A 14,984-nucleotide genomic window follows, 5' to 3' on the forward strand; every position below is an offset into this window, starting at 1 on the left:
TCACATGTGGTCTCTGCTGTCTTCAGCAGCACTCCCTTTCCTCTATGTGAGAGGCTCATGACAACAACCGCATGGCAGAATTTGTAACCATTTTGTGTTGGCAAACCTTGACAGCTATCAAGAGCAGAAAGGATGCAGGTGATCAGCTCATGCAGTGGCCGACTAGAGGCTTGTGTCCCTCTGTGAGGAGGAATGCTGCCTTTATTACCTCAATCCAGGAGGTTACATTTTGATCTGTGTTTGTACGTCAGGGAGCAGCATTGCTAGAATTCAGATTGGGTGAATGGGTGAGAAAAGAAGGCATTCAATTTGGTGCAGAGCCAGGATTTGTTTTCACTTTCTTTAGAATTGAAAGATAGGGAATTTTTTAATAGCTAGATTGATTTCTCAGAGAATAATTCATGGATCTTGATTCAAAAAATAATCAGCCACTGATATCTATGAGTGTGTACAACTGGGTGTAGCTTGATTGAATATGGGACTTCGCCGATTCGTGCCTTGTTCTTGTTCGACATCATTTTCATTTCCCTACTAATGCTGAATCAGAAGAAGTGTGATAAGAGAAATAAACCTGAAGGAAGTTTGTGATTTGAGCCATTTTATGTATTTGTCTGACTTTCAGCAATATGTCTACAGGTATATCTCTCAATGGTATATTACTGTATCTCAGAGGTTATAAAAGTTAATGCAATACATTTTGTTCAAGAAAGATACACACGCACTTTCCTCCAGTTTCATTGTCTGCACGTTTAGGACACTTATATATATGAGTGTGGGTGCGATTTTGTGCAAATGCAATTATCCAGAAAATCCAGATCTAGTGAATTTAAATGTGGTTTCCTAAGGGGTCTGTTGGGCCTTGGTGGAGGTCTATACGGTCTGGCTGCCATTCAAGTCTGGCTGTGAAGTACAAACCAAACCAAAGCTATGAGGGCAGTGGTGCTGTTTGTGCTTAAAATATCACATGTGTGCAAACTTAAGAAAAAAGACAGGAAATATTTAATTTGTTCAGTGACCTCCAGCTCAATAAGTAAATATGAGGAGAGCTTAACAAGAAAAGAGAGGCGGCAAAAACAAGCATCACCTACTTATTATTGTACCAATTATAGACTCTACTTTCTAATGCAGCTTCATGCTGGAACAGAATAACTATCATGCGTTGAGTCCTGTTTGTCACTTTGTCTGACGGTTGCCAGGAAATCTTAAAAAAACATTTAATCACTTCAATGGAATCTGGTGGAAACTTGGACAAATGCCTATAGGGAGGACTGACTCGATGCAGATCACATCCCCATGTGGCCATTTGGAAAGTACGCTATAGTTTCCTATTTAACAGATTGACTTGGCCGACAGAAAATCAATCAGGAGAAAGTTTTTAAGTGGGATCAATCATTACAGCTGATAGATCAAGCATAACAGCAAATATCCCCTCAAATATGATAAATGTTGCATTAACAGGCTCTTTATTTAACAATAACTGAATGTTTGTGGGTTTTTCAGCTTCTGGTGGGACAAAATAAGACAACTGAAGACAGAATATTGTCCTCAGAGCTTTTGATCAACTTTAAAGACAATGTTTCTGGAATTTTACAGATGTAATATTACCTGGAACAATCAACACAAAATAATCAATTATGGAAATAGGTGTTACTTCCTTTCGGGTGGGTTTAGACCTTGGTCAAACCCCGCTGTCATCTAAACTGTGAAATATCTATAGATCTATGTCCAACAGCTAATTATTTATTTCTGAATTCATTTATTTTCTCTTTAACACATTCTGGTTGACTTGAAAACTTTTGTCATAGTTTCAATAAAGGTACCGAACTGTTACATATTTAGATTTCAGATTTTGATGGTCAAAGATCAAAAGTCACTCTCGCTGTCACTCATTAAGCTTAATGAGCTTAATATTATGGTGTTAATATGATGAAATGATGATATTTTAACAACACTGTGTGACGCCTTGTCATATTAGTCAAGGTTGATTCACACGTAGGCGCACTGCAAGCTCACATGCGCACGCACACGCACACACACACAGTACACACACAGGGAATGCACGTGTCTTGCTGTGCTCACGAGGGAGACTGTCACCACATCACAGGGGTAGCATCTGACCTACAGTGCACACACCCCCTCTGCCTTTGTCTCAATATCACGATTTCTCTTAAAAGTCCGTTCCGTGCTTTTCCCCTCATTAGTCTTCATTCCCTGCATCACTCTTTCCCCCTCTCCCAGCATCCCTCTCTCTCTGCTCAGAAGTAGGGCACAGTGGCCTCGACTGTTTATAGCAAAGCAGCTGCAAGCGTGGAGAGAGAGAGAGAGAGAGAGAGAGAGAGAGAGAGAGAGAGAGAGAGAGAGAGAGAGAGAGAGAGAGAGAGAGAGAGAGAGAGAGAGAGAGAGAGAGAGAGAGAGAGAGAGAGACACAGGGGGGGAACACTGGAGAGGATGAGAAAGACAAGCTGGAACAGAGAGCATGCAGTTAAGTGTGTAGATGACGCCACAATATTCTTTATCTGTGCTGCAAAATACGTATGCACACACACACACACACATGCACAAACATTATCTTTATGAAATTGCCATTTCAGCCACAGTATCAAAGTCTGCATTTATGACAGGATCATCAGCAGGATCAAGATCTTACACAAAGTTCACACACACACAGTTTATGACTTTGTACCGCAATTTATATAATCATTAATCCAACCAACATGTTGGCAGCAATATAAATAAATGTAATTTCCACTATCCACATCATCCATCTGTTATCTATACCATGAGGATTGCATGGGGAGCTGGAGCCAATCATAGCTGGGCGAGAGGCAAGGTACATTTTAGTTTGTAGCTAAAAAACTGCAAAAGTGTTTGTTTGCCGACAGAATCTTTTTTAAATAAGTATCCAAATAATCAATTTCTTGCACTAGACTGAAAACGGGAACAACAAAGTAATCAATCCAAATTACCGCTCTGGATATCCAAAGCTCCTTTAGTCAATCCCTATTTCAAGATGTATTCATTTTGTTTGTAAGCGAAATCGGCTATTTATAAATAGCTTCCTGTTACTAGTCTGTTTATTCCACATGATGACCTTTCACCTGTGATCATCTGTAACCTGCCCTGAGGTTGCATCTGGACGTTCAGGGAAATGTTGGGATTTTGTTTCACACACTGACTTTTCAGAAAATATTTTGAGTATCGGAGTTGAGCTTGAGACTTTTCAATGAAGGAGAATGTGTAAATTGAAGATTTTTTTTTTTCTCTGTCACTAAAAGATGACCAGAGGAATGCTAATGATGGTGACAAATACAATGTAGAAACTACTACTACTATCATACACACAGTCAGACTAAGAAAATGCACAACACTGGATAGAAAGCTGCTTGTCAACGTCCCTTGAAACCAATTGGACATGTCCACTGTGTCCACTGATGAGTGATTTAGTTACCATCTGGATTTTTCGGCCACTAGTGGTTCTGCAAAAGTGATTATATACACGAGCGGCTTTGTAACGTTCACACGGGACAGTTGGTGGCAGTAATGCACACAGAGGCATAGCGATGTATCCAAAACAGCCGAAGAAGAAAACTGCAGAGCTAGCATATATTGGTTAAGAACGTCTAAAATGATTGGGTCTGCAAATGTCTCACGAGAAACCATCCGGTTATTTAGACCTCCAGGCTGCCCAGTGTGTTTTTGTGATTAACACTGAATAATGACACCCAAGAAAACTCCACACAGCGCCTTTAAGTTTCTATTCTCTGCAGGAATAAACCAAATCTAATCAGTGCAAAGTGTGAGAACATACTGTAACTTTTGTTGCTCTCAGTAGATGTTTGCACGTTGTACTTTCTTATCAGTATAGCTTAACTGTATAATCTTGTTGCAGAAGCCTTTAAATCTCCAGACCATTACTCCACAAACACCCAATACCAGACTGCACACAATGGGAATTGCACGGTCACGCTCTCTTACACACACATGTACTCCTTGTCCATCTCTAGGTTAAACACAATTGATGTAACCGTGTGCACAGACACACACACACTCACACAGTGTATATGATATTCAAACACTACAGGCACACAGTATCTGCCACAACACACACCCACGCATGGAGCCAGGAGACACTTACTGATTTTCTCCTCGGCTTGGGAGAAAGGGAAGCAGCACAGTTGACCCATGGCGCCTCCTTCCCTCTCCTCCTGTTCCCCTCTCCCTGCAGTTATCCCTCTTTCTCTTGTTCTGAGATAGATAGAAGGAACGAGGGTCCTGCTTCTTCCCGTCTTTCCCCACTGTTTATCTCCCTGGCTGTTCCCTTCTTTGTCACTCTTTATCCCCTCTCGATCACTCAGACGTTCTCGGTGAGGATGGAGGTAACAAAAAAAAAAAGAGACACCCTCCCTTTCCCTCTGTGCCGCCCCGGTGAAGACGGCGCAAGGCAGGAGACGATGGGGAAAAAAATGAACGAGTGGCTCCTTGCTCTCGCTCTACTTTGCACTGACACAGGGAGGAGGGGTGTGTGAGTGTGTGCAGCAGAGAGGGACAGAAGGAGAGGGAGAAGAGTGGGAGAGGGAGGGAGGAAAGAGAGAATGGGAGGGTGTGTGCCTGCAGGAGACAATAAGATAATTTTTTAACACGTGTAAATGTGTGCAGAGTGGAGGACTGCATGTGTGTAAGATAAAAAGTGTGTGTCTGAGATCGGATGCAGACCCAGGAGGAGGGGTGTGTGAGCGAGCTTGAAAAAATGATATATGTTCAGGAGAACAGACAGTGAGCCCCCCTTAGAAGTGTGGCAAGTGTACGGATGGGGAAAAGCCAGCGGTGCACATGAGGAGACAGTAGACTCTACTGTGCGTGTGTGTGTGTGTGTGTGTGTGTATGTGGAGGGGGAGGGGGCTACAGGCTCCACCTACACTTGTCACTGTAGCTTGAATAATGGTTGTCGAGTAGCTGGCCCGCTGCAGCCTCCTACTGCATGCATCTGTGTTATTTATGGGACCTTATGGTTTTTTAAGGGGCTTAACATCTTCCCAAATAAGGAGAAGAAAATATTTTAAATCATCGTTTAAAAATAGGTCAGTTCCAAGGTCAAGAATGGATTACAGTAAATGATCAGTAGCAAAGACAGTGTCACAGGAATATGGGAAAGGGATGAGCAGATTATCGGCTATCTGCCGTATATATTACAATTATTTCATATCATCTTTGCTGCAGTCCTTCAAAATGAGGGCTCATGTGACGTACAACAGCCTGGATTTCTTTGAACCAATTTAAGCAGGACCTGATTGAGTCAGATGAAGTTATTTCTTTAATACCACATGCCTTAGATGAGCTAACACTTTCTTTTACTCACTTACTTACTGTGCTTTTTAAACTACTGAAACTGAATTTAAGGAGCATGAAATCACATTGCAATGTATACATATATCTATATCTATGAGAGGCTGTATGCATCGATTTTCATTTTTATAACGTCAAAACAAACGTCTCACAGAAGGTATTTTACAGTATTTTTAAACTACTGAATACAAAACACATATTTTAATAGCGAAAATATGCATAAATTATAATCAAACCTATCAAATACAGCATATGCTAATTTGTATCATAAGTACTGCCCATCCCTGCACCAAAGGTCGTCTCTAGAGTCAGTGTTTGTTTTTTCTGTTCTGGGCAACTGTAGAAACATGGCAGTGCAGCAAGGTGAACTCAACCCAGCTAAAGGTGGCCCAGAACAAGGGTGGGTCTGACACACTGCGAAACAGCAATAGAGTGCAAGCTTTAAAAGGGAGAGTGAGGGAGTCCCTCTCTATCGGTTTGTACAAGTAATCCAACTTTGTATTATGGTCTGTCCTTGATATCTTGATGGCCTGTAGTACATTCTACCATAAGCCCCAAAGGCCTAATCCACACAAGTCCCTGAGGGTTTTCTATTGGCTATCCCAACTACGGGTTTGCCCACAGAAAACCCTCATAGGGGTCCCAAATTATCCACAAAAACAGTAACCATGTTGGTTTTCTGCATTACAACCAGAAAAGCAACAAAAAAAGAGGAAAAAGGAAAAGTTTCTTGGCCACACAGTGGTACAAAGAGAAGGAGAATGACTTGGACTGGCTGCACAAAGCCTGCTGGTCATCCTCCAACAAACCAGCACGTCATCACCTGCAGCTCAAACTCCGGTAGCTCCTCAACATACTAAATGTGGTCAGTCATTTTCCCAGTGTTGAATTTGACCGAAACCCCCCTTACTGTCAGTCTCCCTCAACACAGAGAGGGGTCATGCCAAGCAGCAGCCGACTCGGGCAGGACTTCCCCAACAAATGCTACGTTTACTACGTAATCCCATTGCACAAGATTTGCATTGCCTGAAAAGTTGCATAATTCTAAAACCAGCTGAGGAAGTTAAAGGTAATATATATGTTGTGGAGCCTAAAAGGCAGAAATTCCTGCTCTCACAAAGCTCAGCCTGTCACTGATGGAATGATCTCAAACAAGCACTCACAGCCAGAGGTAAGAATAGTTCAGCAGCATGATTTACAGAAATCCTGATTCTGCTGCTGCCATCACCATTATTCTCTATTGATGAAATTACAATTCAGTTAGATGAGTGCTAGCTGCCAATGAAGAAGCGGCAGACAATCAGCCTCTGCATGAATTAAAGAATGATGTAAAACTTAGCTAGATAAATCTAAAGGAAAGAAAAGTTTCCTAACCATGTATCTGAATGTTTATCCATGTCCAATTTGTAGCAGGTGTGAGGACGCAGGTAGTGAGGTAATAAGCCTTTCAACCACAAGGCCTCAGTTCAAGCCCTTTCAGCATCCCCTCCATCAGCTCTGCTGATGCGTCCTTAAGTAGAACAATGAATCTTAACCAGTCTCAGGGCTGCTTCTTTCTGTTGCTCCCCGAGCGAAAACCCACACGCAGGGTCAAGTCAAAAGCACATCTCCACTCTGAAGGATTAACAGTGGGATTACAAACAAAAAGAGGATGTTAAATAACCAAACACACTCACACACATGCATACTACTGCATTGTAGTGCATGGTGCACTGAGCTCAGCAGTGTGAATAGACAGAGGAGCCCAGTCTTTAACAGTAGCATTCAGCTCACAGCTGCCACTTAACACACAACACAGGCATGCACACACGCACGCACGCACGCACACACACAATACATTTACATGCAAAGCGATTGTATTTGATTTGAAAGAGTAAACCAAAAACTAACTTCTGCTTCAAATTATTTTATCACGATATCCTGATCGAGTATTAATTAATCAATTATTTAATATTAGGCATCTACTAATATTTAAGATCCATGTCCGTTAGCTAGAAGTTAAGTGAAATTGCTCATAAAATATGAATGAAAGTTCAGTCGGGAGAATACGACCTCTGAGAATGATGTTACACGACTGACTAGAAGAAAAGGTGTCTCACTTTGTTGGAACTGCAGAAACACTCAGTTCACGCGTGGTTGTCCACCAGTGTCACAAAGTGGCAGCTCTTCTCTCACAAACTATCTTCGACAAGAACTGACAACAGCCAAGTTCATTTAGTGAGAGCTGATATGAAGTACCGCCGGCAACATTTGTTATTTTAACCCGAGACATCTTCATTGGAACTCGTTGAACTTGTGAATCTTTCCAACCTCGGGCTCTGAAATCAGTCAAATACCACTATGCCGAAACAATATGTCACGGTTACGCTCATTTTCAGTGGAGTGTGCAGAATATTCTGTATAAACAGTATGAACAGCAATATAATAAAGTTATTGTTGTTTCTTAACACCAAAAAGTCTGCTCAGACCGAAGAAAGGTCTTCTTGTTTGTTTTGAGCTCAGCCAGAGTCCACGTGAAAACGAATGATTGCGGGTTCAACGGATAATGGTAGATTGCAGTGACTGTGTCATCATCAACACCGTGTTATCAACTTTCTGTGGAATAATAAAAGATGTGGTGCCTCAGTACTTAGTCAGCCGTGCTACCAGGTGAGGTAGAGTCCTGCAGCAGCCACAGGTTCGGCTCCGACCCGGAGCTTTGCTGTGGGTCTCGCCTGCTCTCTTTCCCCATTTCACATTCATTGTCCAAAAGGCAAAACGCTCAAAAATACCTGGGGGAAAAAAGTAGCGTCTTAAATTTTTAATACATGTTATTCGCACACAAGCTCCTAAGTACATGTTACATTCTGCGAGAGCTCTCACTGTCGAGCCCTGGGTCAGGTTCAGAATGTGTTCGCGGAGAGGTCAACTACACAACAGCTTTGAGATTATATGAGTACCTGTTTAAATGCCACAATAAATATGCTTCCTATTATGCCTTCCAGTGCAGAGAGAGAGAGAGAGAGAGAGAGAGACAGAGAGTGCAAAAGAACACACAGCAACAGTGCTGACTTTGTTAAGCTGAGGGTTGGCTCATGGTGCCTCAGTGCTCAGTCACAAGACGGGTTAGACACACAGAGAAAACCACTGCTTGCTGCAGATAACAGGGACTCTGTGAAAATGGCTGCTTACTGTTTATCTTAACACTTATTTGAACAATTAACGCAAGACAAGCTTACTTGAACAGACAAAAAGTAAAATCCAGCAACAACTGGACGACCTGGTGTGGGACAACAAAAACAAGCACGTGCTGAGAATACTGTCGAGCTTGTGTGTGACATGTCTGGTATTTTTGCGTTTCCACGAGAAATTCTCTTCAGACATGACACGGTGCGAGGGCCAATTTAATCAGGTGTAGCCACAGAGTACTGCAAGTCCAAAGGTCGTCTGTTATGTTTGCTACATTAAATGTACTTAGTGCTTTTATAAACATCTGGTTATATATTTCAGCGGAAGTGTTGGATGAGGGCTGAAGAAGAACCTATCACCTACTGCAGCAGATTTGATTAAAGGGCTGAATCCTGGCCATTTCTTTAACTTTATCATTGTGAGATGATACATGGAGTCCAATCGATGAAAGAAGAGTGTAGGTGTGGGTTATATTTATGAGAAGAAAAAAAAAATTGAACATTTTCCGTTGATTAGTCACAAGAGAAACCAACGAAAAAAAGATCTCAGTGGATTTAAGAGGCTGATTTGCATAAAGCTGAAAAGAGTTAAAGAGGCATAAGAAAGACTTTAAATATTCATCAGTCCACAGCTGGACCATCCATCTCTAAATGGAGACAATTTTGTTCTGTGGGCATAGAGCTAAGAGGACTCCAGAGGCATAATGGAGATACTCAGTGAGGTAAATAAAACAAGCCTGGAGTAACAGATAGCAGCGTAGAGGAATAAAAGGAGCTCATGAGCATTATACTGTATTACTGGTTGCATGGAGGGGCCCCTTAGGACTCCAAGAGATGCGAGAACACAAATGTCAGAGTCAGTTGATTTTATGACATTGTCTGGAACTTTTCCAGCCAGACCCCAAGTAAAATATCTGGAGGAAAAAGTCTGAGTGAGCTGAAGCAGCTCTGCAGCCGGTTTGGACTCTTAAACATTGTGCAGGCCTGAGCCATGGCTACCACAAGTGCTTATTTGATGTAATAGATGCCAATATCATTAAATCCAAGGGCCACAAATGATTGCTATTTGAAGTGTTGACCTTAATGAGGCAATCATTTCTAGAAAGTTTGGATTTAAATAGTTAATTTTATTCTGCTTAAAAAATTGGTCGAGCATGTGTTTTGGCAGGACCTCAAAGCCCTGTCATCATAATTACTACTGTGCAGACTCTCATCCAAATAAAGTCAAAATGGCAACCTGTCGTCAACCATATCTTGATGATTTATCTTTGTTTTTGTGCAAAAGGAGGAAATGGAAAGGTGTCGTACATATTTATATACAGTCTTGATCTAAAGTAATTCTGCAGGTGGTGCTTTCACAAACAAACTGAAAAGGTACGTGGTGTGGTGCAGTATATTTAGTGTGTGAGAACCTGTTTAACTACCAGATTAAATACGGTTTCTTTAGAGCCTTTCAATACGCAGAGAGATCGTGACGGCAAAAGAAAAACACTGCAACAGTGTTGACTTTGTGTCGCTCAAGGTCGACACGTTGCCTCAGTCACAAAAGCCAACAAAGCGATGAAGACAACTGCATGCTACGACTAACTCTGTGATATTGCTGTCTATCACAGTGCGTCTGTGAATAATGAACATACGACATGTTAACATGCATTGCCTGTGTGCTGTCAGTGAAGTGTCATGCTGAAAACCCCAGGCTCACCAACTTAACGTGTCGAATCCGTTCGGTGAAGTTAATGTAAAGCTGCATTTGTCACATGCACTCCTGCTACTTTAGCATTCCCTCACGCTCCAATAAAAAAATGACCAGTCAGCCACTTTGGGTTGAAAATGGCTGCTCTCTGGTAATTTTAGTAGCCCAATCAGACTGTTGAGGTTGTCCAAGATTTTCTGACTTACTCACATCTTAAATGGCGATGGGATTTTTCAGGTACTTTCTTTGCATTGCATAATTTACAAAACCTACTTAGATTTGTTTGCTATTAAAACTTGATGCTATCAAGTGTGGCAGTTTGGTTTGTTATTATTATATTTTAACTATTTTGCAGGACTAAAACAACAGATTTTTAAAAATGCAGTGATCTTCTGAACTCAAAAAATGTATGTTACATAAACAGATGGAATATTTTAATTGGTTGTAGCTGACCCATCACATCTGATCATATCTGATGCAGAAATCTTAAGGCACTCCATTAATATCTAACTCTAGCTTGCACATCTGTTTCATGTCACCTTCATGACTTGTTTCTTCTTCCTCTTCTCCTCATCATTCATTATTCTGGTTAAATCTCCTTTATTCCTTGCTTCATCCTCTTTTATCAGCCACACATGTCCTTCTGTCCGCCTGTCTACTACACTCACTGCTTTTATTTGCCTCCTTTCTCCTCGGTTTCCAGACCACCTCTATCTCTGCTTAATCTCACTCAATCCCGTCTTCTATCCTCTTAACATTCACTACAGCAAGCTCTAGGTTTCAGGTCCTGATTGTTTGGTGCACTCAATCCAGATTTAGATACCAAGGTGAGATATTATGTACAAGCTTTAATGTTCTTGCTTTACCAAGATTTGAAAAGCACTAGCAGAGTATTGAGTGTAAAAAAAATGATGACGTGATTGTTACTAGGCAATCCACATCAGACCCTCCCGTACCACTCGTGAGAGGCCTTTTGTTACAATGCACATTTAATCAAGGATTTTTTATTTTGGTCTATAAATAGCTTTCTTGCTGATGGATAACCATTATCATCACCTCCCCACAAAGAATATTTTGTAAAGTGTATTATTGGGTCCTGTGGTGCCTTTCAGTGCATGAAATTACTAGAGCCTCAGACGTGTGAGAATGAAACGCGGCTATGGTCAAACAACTTTGGCAATGCTGAGATGGAAAGACAAAACACAACACTTATTCAGATGCTTTCTCATTCTGATGAATCGGAGGGGAGGGATATGTGTGAGAGAGCGATGATAGATAACGTGTTCATGGTTTTTAGTTTTTACTCGTTATGTTCTGATGTGAATGAGCTTCCTGCTGCTAGAAAAATTGGTACAAAATCCGTATGAGCTGCTGAGTCTCAAGAAACAATTAACTGTGACACCACAAGTGCCTGAAGTTAAAATGGTCTCATAAAAATATTATTTCCCCCACTGACTGGTTAATTTACTTTTATTTCAATTTTCTGCTGTTGTGGGGGAAAAGATGTGAAATGCATTCCAATCTAAGGGATTGTCATTTTTTCTATGATTAAGAACGGAGCAAATCTATTTAGTTGCGGCCTGGAAGGTGGACACTGCTGTTCCGATTCAAGACATCAAATATCCCAGACTACAGTTTAACAAAGGCTGAACTCATCATTCAAATCTTGCTCTTCCCTGATTCAGTATTTCTGCAGAGACATTAGCCCACTTACATGCAAATTAGCAAACTCCATCATCTGGCACACATGGCTGGCAAATGAGCACAGCCAGTGACTCCCTTTATTGGAACACAGTAGCAGCAAAGACTGAAGAGTGAGGTACCTCATCTCAATGAAATGCCAGAAGGTCACAGAGCAATGATCCACCGTCACGTGTCCATGAGCATGTGCTGTTTTGAGTGCTTTGCATTTTTGATTACGCATAATTGTGTCCGAGGGCATCTCTAAATTGATGTATTTACATACTGCAAATGTGTTTCTGGATGCAAAGCTGTTGCTGTAAAACTGTAAACACGAACAGGTCGAGGCAGGAGCTGCAGACAAGTCGCCTGAAAGAATTATTTTTCACTTCACACGTCACACTGAGCATATGTGTGTGCACATAAGAACGTTAACATGTAAAGATCTGTTTCTAAGAGCACAACGGTTTGGAATTTCACCCATGCAAAACTATTTCCAGGCAAACTAAAAGGAAAAAGATTTAAGCGTTCCTCACGATGTTCCAAAGAAATATCTTCTGAAGTGATGATGTGAGTGATGACAATCGTCCATCTTGCACACTTCTTGAACTGTCGACGTTCCTATGCAAACATCTATGTCAGATTCCAAAAGGGCTGAGAGAGACTCAAATATATGTGTGTGTTTGACAACTGTTTTGGAATCACTGAACTTTCGCCCCAAAAAATAATTTTAGTATATCAAACCACAATAACCATAGAACTAAATGTGTTGCACATGGTGCACCTGCACCTGAATCCGCAGCTCCCCTTGACTTTATGGAGATTTGTGAGTTTTTAGATTTGCAGATTTGAGCTGCTCTCACTGTGTCACCGCCGGTGCAGCTGTTTTCATCCCTGCTGAGCACGCAGCAGCACACAGACCCAGTTAACAAAGAGCTGGCAGACATAATGGAGTTTTTAATCAGCTACAGAACAAGATCTTTTTCAATAGAGTTGGCTGGGACATAAAAAATAAGCTATAAGAGAATAACAATTTAACTTTCTCGGTATGGTTACTTGTAAATAATAATTATGTCAATATATTGCGAACAACCGAGCCCCTCTACTGTCTGTATTTTCTGGCCTCCCTCCTCATCTTCACACACAATCTCCCCCGTATTGGGTTGTGTATCATTGGGTTGTGTATCAGTGGGGATTATGTTGTGCTGTGGATTAAGGGATTATCGTATACAACCAGACAATCACTGACCAACACGGAGCACACTGTAGCTCAGCTGCACCATGTGTTTGTGTAGCAGGGATGTAGACGATCATAAACAAGCCGCCAATGTTTTCTCTGGTGTAACTTACACAGCAGGACAGGATGGTGTCATGTGAACAGCAGCATTACAAATCGGAGGTGAAAAATATGACTTTCCCAACCACAATTGGTCTTGGCGAGGAAATGGCCGACATGTGATGTGAATTAGGTGTCGGAACACATGGAAATTGAACATCATGTGATCAAACCACTTACTAATTTCAATGATTTATTTGATTTCTATGTCAGAACTGGTCAAATTACAGAAACTACAGCTGGGTCGATGACGACAGGAGTTTCGGGCCCATTTACCTCAACCTCGATCAGCATCAGTGTTTGATTCAGGTTACTTTCCGAGCAGAACTACAACAGCTAATAAGAGAGACAGAGAGGCCAGAGCAGCTGGTGGTGCTATAAAGCAATGGTTAAGGTCAGCTCGCCTGCCACTGTTGACAGTTATTAGAACTGACTGTTAAAAAATCTCACCTGAAGAATGGATAACCTGTGACTGCATCTCTCTGACTTGTTAAGTCTTTTGCTTCTCTTCAGGAACATTGGAGCAAGTGATCTAAACTACAAGGTTTCAAGAAGAAGAGAAGAATATCTTGACGATTATCCTTATTTATGTGATACAACATAAATATCGCCTTGACGAAAACATAAGCTTCTTGATGATGAGAAGTGTGAGGTGAACATCCCCCTGCTCCGTCTCTGACTCCCACACACACTGTCACTCTTTGTCTCTCTCAGAGGACTCAGTGACATTGTGACAGTCGAGTTCAACTCGAGCTGACAGCTCACACACACACACACACACACACACACACACACACACACACACACACACACACACACACACACACACACACACACACACACACACACACACACACACACACACACACACACACACACACACACACACACACACACACACACACACACACACACACACGCACACGCACACACACAAGCTGCTTCACAGTGGGACTAGGGGAGTCCCCGTCAATCCATTATATACTGCATACTGTAAATGTGCCTATGAGTACCACATATCGTTATCCTGTCATTGTAACAATGTCACTGTTGTCATTGACTGTTTCTATGGTTGTTATCTTTATAACACTGGTTTAGATATAACCACAGACTGCACTAGTTAGTAGTTCGAAGCAGGAATTCAGAAAGTTGGAGGTTTTGTTTTGAGCCTAGACACATCTACTGAAGTCACGCCATTACATTCATTTTAAATAGACGGCATGGTTTCTATTAAATAACTGCCAATCATTTTTGGCTCATGAAGCTTAATAACTGTTGCTTCTCTAATCTGTGGTGGCACATCTGAATCTGATCACAGACAGAGAAATATGATTACGAAAATCAGTTGTATCTGTGGACTACAAAATGGATGCGATCGTAAAATAATCCTCCAAACCTTTGTTTGCTTTAAGATATCCAATTCCCTGTTAGCTTCGGGCATGTTGCTTTGAGGCCCCACCCTTAGTTAGACACTGGCAGAACACATTTATTGCTACATCTCGAGTCCGACAATATTCAACAGCGCCAACTATGGTCCACATGGGGACATGCAGTAAACTTCTCAACGACAAGGCAGCGCAAAAGACACAACACAAAAATCTGCTGATCTAATTATGCAACATATACTGACCTGATCTAGGACATGTTTTAAACCACTGTAAACTGACGATTGCTTTGTTCATTTAGAAAAAATCGACTGTATCAACCTCATGCGAGGAAATGTATTCTGTGTACATGTATGCATGTGTTCCACTTAAATCAACGG

The 14,984-nt window shown here is 41.5% G+C and overlaps 1 protein-coding gene across 3 annotated transcripts in view; it reads right to left on the reverse strand.

Moving 5' to 3' along the window:
• Nucleotides 1-14,984, reverse strand: part of LOC133973757 (A-kinase anchor protein 7-like) — a 37,860-nt gene that overhangs the window by 13,698 nt on the left and 9,178 nt on the right. The window lies entirely within an intron of this gene.

Source organism: Platichthys flesus, chromosome 18, assembly GCF_949316205.1.
Source record: "Platichthys flesus chromosome 18, fPlaFle2.1, whole genome shotgun sequence".
NCBI lineage: Eukaryota > Metazoa > Chordata > Actinopteri > Pleuronectiformes > Pleuronectidae > Platichthys > Platichthys flesus.